The following is a 10,216-nucleotide window of genomic DNA, read 5'->3' as shown; positions in this document are numbered from 1 at the left end:
CTTAGCCTTGTTCTAGATCTAGTTATTTTCAGATAACGTACAGGTTTCAGTCCCTGTGGATTCGACCTCGGTCTTACCGAGTTTATTACTACATCACAACCCTGCACTTGGGGTGTGAACAGGGGCATGATTCCATTTGGGTGATCGTAGATTGGCTGACAAAATCGGCTCATTTTCTCCCTGTCAGAGTTTCGAACTCTGCAGACGAGTTGGCCAGGTTGTACATCAAGGAGATTGTACGTCTGCATGGAGTTCTCTTTGAGATCGTGTCGGACCGAGACATGCGATTCACATCTATCTTCTGGACTCGTATCCAGGAAGTGATGGGTGTGAAGTTGAAGTTCAGTACCGCGTTCCACCCACAGACAGACAGGCAGACAGAACGGGTGAATCAGATTCTAGAAGATATGTTGCGGGCCTGTGTGCTGGATTTCAAGGACAGTTGGGATGACTGTCTTCCTTACGCAGAGTTCGCCTATGACAACAGCTTTTACGTGAGTATTGGCATGACTCTCTATGAGGCACTGTATGGGCGCCCGTGTAGAGCGCCGCATTGCTGGGTAGAGGTTGGCGAGAAGAGCTTGATTGGCCGGAGTTAGTTCAGGCGACTTTAAAGAAGATCGACATTATCAGATGCCGACTTCTGACAGCGCAGAGCAGACAGAAGAGCTACGACGATACGAGGCGGTGACCGTTAGAGTTCAAGGTTGGGGACTATGTATTTTTGAAGGTTTTCCCAATGAAGGGGGTCCTCCAGTTTGGGAAGAAAGGGAAGCTCATGCCTAGATTCATTGGCCCATTCCAGATACTTATCGAGTGAGGGTGGTAGCATACCGCATTACTTTGCCCACACCACTCGTAGGCGTGCACGACGTATTTCATGTATCCATGCTGAAGAAATACGTTCCCGATCCTTCCCACATTATCAGATGGGAGTAGGTACAGTTGAACGAGTACGCTACATATATACTGCGACCGACGCGTATCCTAGACAGGAAGGAGCAGGAATTGCGTAGTAAGGTTATCCCACTTGTGAAGGTACTATGGACGCATCATACTGAGGAAGAAGCTTCTTGAAAAATAGAAGCCGAGGTCCGAAAGAACTACCCTCGGATCCTCGAGAAGTACGAAAAGGTACTAATTTTGAGGATGAAATTTTTCTTTAAGGGGGGTAGATTGTAACGTCTCGAAAAAATTCGTACAAGGACTCGAGTACCACCTCAGACAGAAATCACCTAGGACCGAGAACTTTAGAAATTAGGTTAATATTAGCAAGTCCTAAACTAGAGTACTTATGAAATTAGCACTAATCACTTTAAATATGATCTCCAAGACCCAAACTGTGCAGAATCATTGACGCTACATTACCCTGAAATCTAGAATCCATCCCTAAACCCGGTTGCTCTCGGGAGCACACTGAAACTCCGTATTGAACCTAGACCGCACGTCAAAAGTCCGATAACCACAAAGCTATATAGTTATGACCGCATTACTGGACTTGACAACCCTCACAAAAATCAAGTCTTAATTGTGTCTAGAAGTGCACAACTTGAGCTCGGAGCAAAGTGTGTGAGAAACGTGAATATCTTTAGAAATAAAATCTGAATTTAAGTAATCTGAGTCGTGTCGCTTACGCGCCAAATATAAGAATTCAAACCGTAAGAATCTGACCCAAATACACCATCGGATCAGGAAAAATGTCCCATACATGACAATGTTCTTGTGGCCCTGATCGAGTGACCGTGATCGTTGAACTGAAACTGGTCCGCCACGGTCGATCTGTAAATTTGATCAGAGCGAAAACTCAGCCTGACCTAGATCCAAAGTCAGGGAACTTAAGTCCGACTGCACGCAGAAAAGGGGCCATCAGAAGTGCTCCGTTGGGCTAAAATAGACGCCCTTTGGATATAACCTACGTATACCTTGGCCCTGGGGCCATTCCCATTAGTTCTGGGCCTATATAAGGGCCTTAAACTCTCTCTCTCTCTCATATTCTATATGAATTCTAAAATCCTAAGAAAGAGAGTAGAGGAAAAGGAAAGGAAAGAGAGAGAAAGTGAGAGAGTGAGTTGGAGATTCCTCCTGGGATTCGATCCCATTGCTCCTCGGGTTTAACTACCGCTTCTACATCGCTATTCCGGCGATTCCAACTCCGTACTTAGGTAAGAAAACCTAACCCTAACCTGTTATAGTGTTTCAAACATTGTAAGTAATGGAATAGCTAACCTATTTCATATTGTAGGTCGCCAATCTATCGTTGACAAAGGCCAAGTGTCTAAAACGAATCCGTTACGCATTTACCGGTGTAAAGTGCGGACTATAAATGTTTAGGTTATGGTTTTCAAGGCTTTCAATGTCAGTTAATGATTTATGACTGACTGGAATTGCTATCACATGCTTAGACACATTGTTTCCCGCACTTTACACATATATATGAACTATGTTGAATATAGTGTATTCTTGTGTTTATTGATAGGATTGCATGAGTATGGAATTTAGATTCGCGCTTGCCATGATTATCCGTCGTGGATATATGGTTGTTGTATATGTGACAACTCTGTGGTGAAAGGGTTTGCCCTAACACTTGTTATAACCAACATACGTTATGTATGTTGAAGTGTGTAGACTAAGTGTTTGTTGAAATGTCTGAATGAATATGGAATTATGATTAATACTTGTTATGATGGATGTTGGTAATATATGATCGTTGTATATGTTGCAACTCCTATGCGAAAGAATTTGCTATAATATACGTCTTAAGTAAATTAATCTATGTATGTGGTATGTGTAGTGTAAGTGTTTGATAAAATGCCTGTAAGAGGAAATGCTTGTTTAAATGTTTGAAATGAGAGTGTTGGGATAGGAGTCTCAATCCCCTTCTTTATAACTATAGTTTCCTTTATGTAATATATCTTCCTACTATGTGATTTATGGAAGCAATGCCTAGGTAAGATAACATGTGTACTATGTGTTTCAGGAAATGCTAAATACTTAAAATGGTTGTATTGTTGTGTAATGCTACTATGCATATCATATGTGATATATAAACTGCAACTGAGTGTGATTAGGACTATGACTTAGTCCAGGCAATCGGTAACAGATCTCGATTAGGTGGCTGAGTTGTTTTCGGCACACAAAACGCGTTCGATGAACCCGAGTCGTACTTTGGTTGTCGGCAGTGGTTAGGCCACACGGAGTGCTTACGCCCTTCATGTCGATTAACTTGAGGTGTGCTCGTACTAGTCGAGCTCGTCGAGTAACCCGATTGACCCGATATATGTTCACCATGTATGGACGCTATTGCTTGAATCTAAGGTACTAAACTCTCCAGTGAAAATCCCTTTAACCTTGGTACCTCGATCTGCTAAGACTCATGAGCAGGGCATGGTGGTATGGGACACCGTGGTCGAGTTGTCGGCCTACACTGGGGTGACGAGCCTCCCTATAGTGTCCAGTGAGCAACACAGCCTCGTGATCCGAATACGGTGGTATGGGACACTGTATTCGAGCTGTTGGCCTACACTGATAAGGTGACGAGCCCTTTGTAGTGACCTCGAGCGTACTCTAAGACTGCGTAGAGGTGACTAGCCCTTATGTAGCAACAAGAGTACATACTAGGCCTGCACTGATAAGGTAACGAGCCCTTTGCAGTGACCTAGAACTGTACATCGTATGAGATTTACTAGGACTGACGACCCTAGAATGGATCATTGTTTGGGAATTGATATAAGGGAGGTACCCTAGCTTCTCAATCCTGTTGTATGAAAAGGACTAATAAGAACTTGGTAATTACGCTCATACACCGCATTACGTGTGCGTTTGGCGTAGAAGGTCAAGCACTGAGGAAGTGTTTCATGCGCGATCGTGAGATGAAGTTGCTGAGGGAGCGCAGGCGAGGGCATGCATTATTATTTCTTATCATTCTTGCATTAACAAGAGTACTTAGGACCTGATTGTTGTATTGCGTTATCATTACTGCTTGACTGAATTGATAACATATTAACATTTGCTTTATTGTTCCACTGAGTTGATCAGTCACTCCCACGTTACGGGACGGTATTTTAAACACCAACCAGACTCTGTTGTAGTTTCAAATGATGGCACAGCTTGTGAGGCGGAGCCGGACTTTGAGGATAATGAGGAGACATTCTCATATATGCAGTATTCAGGCAGGTTTCTATAGACTGTTCTGATCGACGGGGCTTCAGGGCTTATACTTGTAGTGGACCATCACTTTTTGACATTTTGTATTTGAAACAATACTTGTAACTATTTGACCTGGCAATACGTTCATACTTTGGGGACCTACAATGGTTTATACATTTTATACACTTATCACAGTCTTCCGCTTGCGTAAATTCAACTGTCCCTAGAGTATGATTTGTTGATTTAGCTTAATCTCATTCATATTTTATGCACTAACATGGACAACATCAAATTATCATTATCTATGTTGCATAAGTGATGCGTTGGAACTCGGGAGTTGGGTACTTGCTCGACCCTCGATTTTCAGGGCGTTACATGCCCTCTAGTCTCCCATTTCCTATACACAGATGATACGCTTCTGTTCTTGAATGGAGGAGTTGCCTCGTTGAATGCTATCTAGGGATTGCTTCAATCTTATCAAGATGCGTCTGGCCAAAAGGTGAACCTCCAGAAGAGTTTATTCCTCTGCTCCAGAAAGCTCCCGTTGTTCAGAATCAGATCTATAGAGAGTCTTCTAGGGATCCCTCGATCCACCTCTTGCCCCATATACCTGGGGGTTCCCTTATGTACAGGTAGGTGAAGAAGGCCCTATTTCAGCCCCTGGTGGACAGGGTGGTAGTGAGTATTTCTAGTTGGAAGGCGAGAGTCCTCTCGCAAGCTGGTCGGGCTATCTTGGTCCAGCATGTGCTTGAGACATTCCAGTCCACTCCATGGCTGCTGTCCAGATTCCTGTGTCAGTAATTGCGGATCTAGAGAAGCACTTCACCACCTTTTTTTGGGGCTGAGCGGATGGCAAGCGTAAGTTTCATTAGACGAATTCGAAAGCAGTTTCCACTCCTAAATGGGAAGGTGGCCTGGGTATCAGGAAGTTGAAAGAGGTGATGAAAGCTCTTCGGCTCAAGATGGCATGGGTTGTCCAATACGATAAAAATCCTAGTCTATGGACCTCTTTCATAAGATCTAAAGATGCTTAGGATAATCACCCTGACGCTACTAGGAGTGCCTCAGCCCTTCCTTCTCCACTTTGGAAGAGCATCAGGGCTCTCCTGCCTTTGTTGGACGTCCTGGTCCAAAATCAGGTCGGGCAGGGTTGTGCTAACCTCTGGTCTTTTAACTGGACTGGTCTGGGCAGACTTGATACCCTCCTGAAAAGCCCAATCCCGCCAGCAATGTGTTCCATGAAGATTCGAGACTTCATCGGCATCGACGGTCCCCTCCCTCCTTCCATCTTCTCTTATCTGCCCCAGGGGATCATCCATTTCCTGTTTCAAGATGGATTCTGTGTTTCAGAGGAAGTTGAAGAGTGTTTTTGGTCGTTCGAATCATCTGGTCCTTTTCGGTAAAATTAGCGTGGGAGATATGTAGGCAGAGCAGGCAGCGGAAAAGTTGGGCGAAATGGGTTTGGCATGTTAAAATGCCTCCAAAACTATCCCTATTCATGTGGAGACTGCTGTGCAATACCATTCAGGTGGATTCTCTAGTCCAAACCAAAGGGGTACAACTTGCATCTTCCCACGTCTGCTGCGATGGCATCCCGTCCTCCCGTCCTAACTACGAATCCGTAGATCATCTCTTCATCAAGGGAGCTCTTGCATCAGATGTTTGGGGCTACTTTGGGGCCATTTTTGGCATCTCCCTTTTGGTTTCCTAGACTGTTTCCTCCAGAGTGACTCAATGGTGGCTCCCCTCCACCCTCAGAAGACGGTTTGTAGCCTTGCAGGGACTAACCCCCTGTTTCATCCTCTAGGAGATTGGCGCGCTAGAAATGCTGCCAAATTTGATGGCGTCACGCTTCGGTCATCGGCAGTTATAGCCCGTGTGAAATGGTGGCTCACCTTAGTGTATTGTGGCATGAATTCTCCCTCATGGCCCCCTTCGACTGATCAGAGATTGCTCGTAGATCTAGGCATTCCTACGAGCGGCTTGACTGGTCCTTCTTTGGCGATTATGAAATGGAGAAGACCTCGTCTTGGTTAGATTAAATTAAATGTCAACGGCTTCACTTTAGGCAACCCAAGTAATTCTGGGGGTGGAGGTATTTATAGAGGGGACAATGGTTCCTTCATCTTTGCTTTCTCTTTGGGGTACGGGCTGGGGTCAAACTCCAGGGCCGAGCTTCGGGCTGTTTACAATGGCCTGTGCCTTTGTTTGCAAATGGCTTCCATTGTATTAAGATCGAGTCAGACTCCATGTTGGTGGTGTCAATTTTGAACAGTACTTCCAAGCCGAATTGGCATTGGAAATACTGGTTACAGAGGATTCATAGGTTACGTATAAGGGCTGTTGTGTCCATTACTCACATTCTCAGGGAAGGTAACAGACCGGCGGATAGGATGACCCGTAGAGGTTCAGAAGTTTAAGATTTCTTCTTCTCTTCCTCTTCTGTCGACCTCCCCTCAAAGATTAGGGGTCTTTTGTTCCTGGATAAGGTTGGGTTCAGAGATTTTAGGCATGCCCATTCCTGTGGGAGTGGAGGGTAGGTGGTTGTTTCTAAGTATTACCCTTTTTTTCTCGAGCGGGCCTGAAGTTTGGGTGTGTTGTATAGTTCATTTCTGAAATGAATATATCTTCACTAAAAAAAATAAATCCTGATTACACCTGATATATAAAGTATCATAACTAGAATAGGAAACAAATCCCACACTTATGTAATTTCGCGCACATCTTCGAAGGTATCGACCACCCATCGAGGATCTGATGATGGCATTTAACTTACTTCGATGACATTGAACACAAAAAAAGTTCCAACAACCAACATGAATTTTCTCAATGGGATCGAGCACTTGTCGATGGCGTCAACGCCTGCTCGATGACATCTTTGATGGGACTTAGATGACATCGACAGACCTTGTTGTTTTAAGATTTAAGACATCAATAATGATCTCCACCATGTCTTCAATATTCATTCTGCATAACTCCTTTTTAATCATCATCTCTAATTCCACCTTCCATCATAGCTCCAATATCGCTTCTCGTGCACACTCTATCTTCCATTCACTACAAGAAATACCACTTTTAGCGACGAAAATTTTCGTCGCTAAAAGTCAGATTTTCGTAGCTAAAACCATTTAGCGACGAAAATTTTCGTCGCCAACTTCGTCGCTACAAGACCGACGTGCATGCAATTTAACGGCGAAAAAATGAAATCGTCGCTAAAGAAAGACTTTTAGCGATGAAAATTTTCGTTGCTAAAAATCTATGTACGAGACTTTTAGCAGCAAAAATTTTCGCTGCTAAAAATTCGCTACTTTTAGCAGCGAAACTTTTCGTCGCCAAAAAACTATGAAAAATTCTTAGCAGCGAAAATTTTCGCTACTGAAAAAACTGCGCAAGACTTTTTAGCAGCGAAATTTTTCGCTGCCAAAAGTTTCTGTTTTTAGCGGCGAACATTTTCGTCGCAAAAAAATTATCCAAGCCTTTTAGCAGCGAAAATTTTCGCGGCTAAAAAGTATTTCTATTTTAACAACGAATGTTTTCGTCGCAAAGAAACTATACAAACTTTTTAGCAGCGAAAATTTTCGCCGCTAACAATTCGTTCCTTTCTAGCAACGAATATTTTCGTTGTAAAAAAAACTGTACAAGACTTTTAGCAGCGAAACTTTTTGCTGCTAAAAATTCGTTCCTTTCTAGCGACGATAACTGTACAAGACTTTTAGCAGCGAAAGTTGTCGCTGCTAAAAATTCGTTCATTTCTGGCGACGCTAATTTTCGTTGCAAAAAAAAACTGTATAAGACTTTTAGCAGCGAAAATTTTCGCTGCTAAAAGTATTTCTGTTTTTTACGATGAATATTTTCGTCGTTAAAAAACTTTACAAGCCTTTTTAGCAGCAAATATTTTCGCTGCTAAAAATTACAATACTTTTAGCTACGAAATTTTTCGTTGCTAAAAGTCTTTTTTTTTTTTAATATACCTCTTAAAATTGCGCTCAAAATTCCTGATATACACCTGTTAACAATATATTTCATCATATTCATCCTGATATACACCTATTATACATATATTTCATCATATTCACATTCACATCCATCTAATTAAATTAATTCAAACCCAAACATAAACTACATTCATCCAAACACAAACAATCTAATCCGCACCACATTCATTCAAAACTTAACATAATAAACAAATATATAAAAAAATCACACAGATGAAGGCGGAGGCGCTGGGGCATCAGTGGATAAGCGTACAGCGATAACCTGAAACATCTCCATCATCCGTCGCTCATGCTCCACCCGCATCTCCTCCATCCTCTTCTCTTGCTCCTCCCTCTGCCTCGCTAGCTGATCTTCCATCCTCCTCTCCTGCTCCTCCCTCTGCCTCGCTAGCTGATCTTCCATCCTCCTCTCCTGCTCCTCCCTCTGCCTTGCCAGCTGCTCCTCTATCCTCCTCTCCTGCTCCTCCCTCTGTCTGTCCAGCTGATCTTTGATGTCATTGACGACGACCCGTAATTGCTGAACCTCTCTCTCTGCAGTATCAGCTCGGCGTACGGCGCTGTCGCCAACGACGATGGATCGGCTGGAGGCAGCTTTAGCGGGTGCTATGAGCTTGGCACCATGGCCAAACCCACGCACATATCCAGAACGGATGCCAAGCACCTGACTCAGGATCTCTGGCTCACTCCGCTGAGTACCATCGGGAGTGGGCTGACTGCGTAAGGTGTTCATCTCCTCCTGTAATGAAAACATATGAATTTTCATAATAAATGATATTATTATAATTTAATGCAAATAAATTTTACAATGTAAGGATCTTTACCCAAATCTCGCTGGCTCTAGGATGTACCCAAGATCCTGTCGACTGCCGACAGTGAGGCTCCTTGCCAGTGACGGAATCTCGCTGCGCAATCGAAAAGATAATAGACTTAATATAAATGCATGAAAGAATATATAAACATAATAATTACCTGTACTTTCTTACCATGTCGTGACGAAGTTGTACAAATGACTTTGAACCAGCTACGTGGTTCACTTCTAACTTTCCTCTATTGTCAGAATTTATTTTGCTCCTCTTCTGAACACATTATTCGTAATACATTGTTATTAATTGTGAATTTAATTATTACGTTAAGATATCATAAATATGTAAATATTACCTGAAAAGAATCAGACGAAAACCTATCGCAGAGTATTCGCCAGTCCCCATCGGTCACGTGCAGCGGTGCGGATTGTACGACCTCCTCGTGGCTCATGCATCGCTTGTATTGCTGGTGTAACTTACTGCGGTAATCCTTGAACCGCTCCTTCATCATGTCGTCGACGGCATGAGAGATGTGCAGAACACTCAAATCCAAGTCAAATTTATCCTGCAGTTTTGTAAATAATAGATTAAGATAATAAACTTATTTAAAAAATAACTTATTAAGATAATAAACTTTTATAAAATAAATTTTAATTTAATAAAATTTACTCAAGGCCGACGAATGAGCCGCGCATCATCATCCGTCACGTCCCCCAACGGAGTGGTGGGGATCGAGAGATCGGCATAAGACACCGACCTCCGTAAACAACATGGCATTGTTCCCAACAGGTCTTGCAGTTCTGTGGGAACTCTACCGTCACCCTACCCTCACGCGTAAGTCGTTAAAATCAACCCACGCGTGGGTCCACGTCCTCGTCGGTTGGGTTGCAAAAGAAATATGTAAGTTTAAACATAAACAGAAATCATTAAAAGAAATATACGCCTAGACTTACATGCAGTGCCCGGTGTATGCGGGACCGAGGGATCAGACGCCTGCGATGCAACATGTGACGGTGATGCTGGCTCCGTCACTTCAAGAGTAGAAGGGGTAGATCTTGTGCGCGAACGACGTACTCTCCCACCTGGTGCCATCACTGAATATGTACGAGCTACGAACTTATAAATTTAAACAATGTCAATACAAGTGGAATATACTAAAACATTATATAAGTAGTGTTGATGGTACAATGCATGTGTTTATGCTTAGAGAGATGATTAAAATATGATTAGACCATTACACTATAATGCAAGCAGAATATAATAAAACTGTAA

The 10,216-nt window shown here is 43.0% G+C and overlaps 1 long non-coding RNA gene across 1 annotated transcript; it reads right to left on the bottom strand.

The window, feature by feature from the left end:
• Positions 1–9,016: 9,016 nt before the first annotated feature.
• On the bottom strand, positions 9,017–9,384 carry LOC131231859 (uncharacterized). Its single transcript, XR_009164539.1, has 3 exons — positions 9,300–9,384; positions 9,125–9,217; positions 9,017–9,043 (listed from the first exon to the last, which is right to left on the bottom strand). It is a non-coding gene; the product is annotated as an uncharacterized LOC131231859 (long non-coding RNA).
• Positions 9,385–10,216: the final 832 nt, after the last annotated feature.

The sequence above is a fragment of the Magnolia sinica genome, chromosome 17 (assembly GCF_029962835.1).
Source record: "Magnolia sinica isolate HGM2019 chromosome 17, MsV1, whole genome shotgun sequence".
Lineage (NCBI taxonomy): Eukaryota > Viridiplantae > Streptophyta > Magnoliopsida > Magnoliales > Magnoliaceae > Magnolia > Magnolia sinica.
Note: the sequence above shows the minus strand (reverse complement) of the source record. Positions and strands in the feature narration are given on the sequence as shown.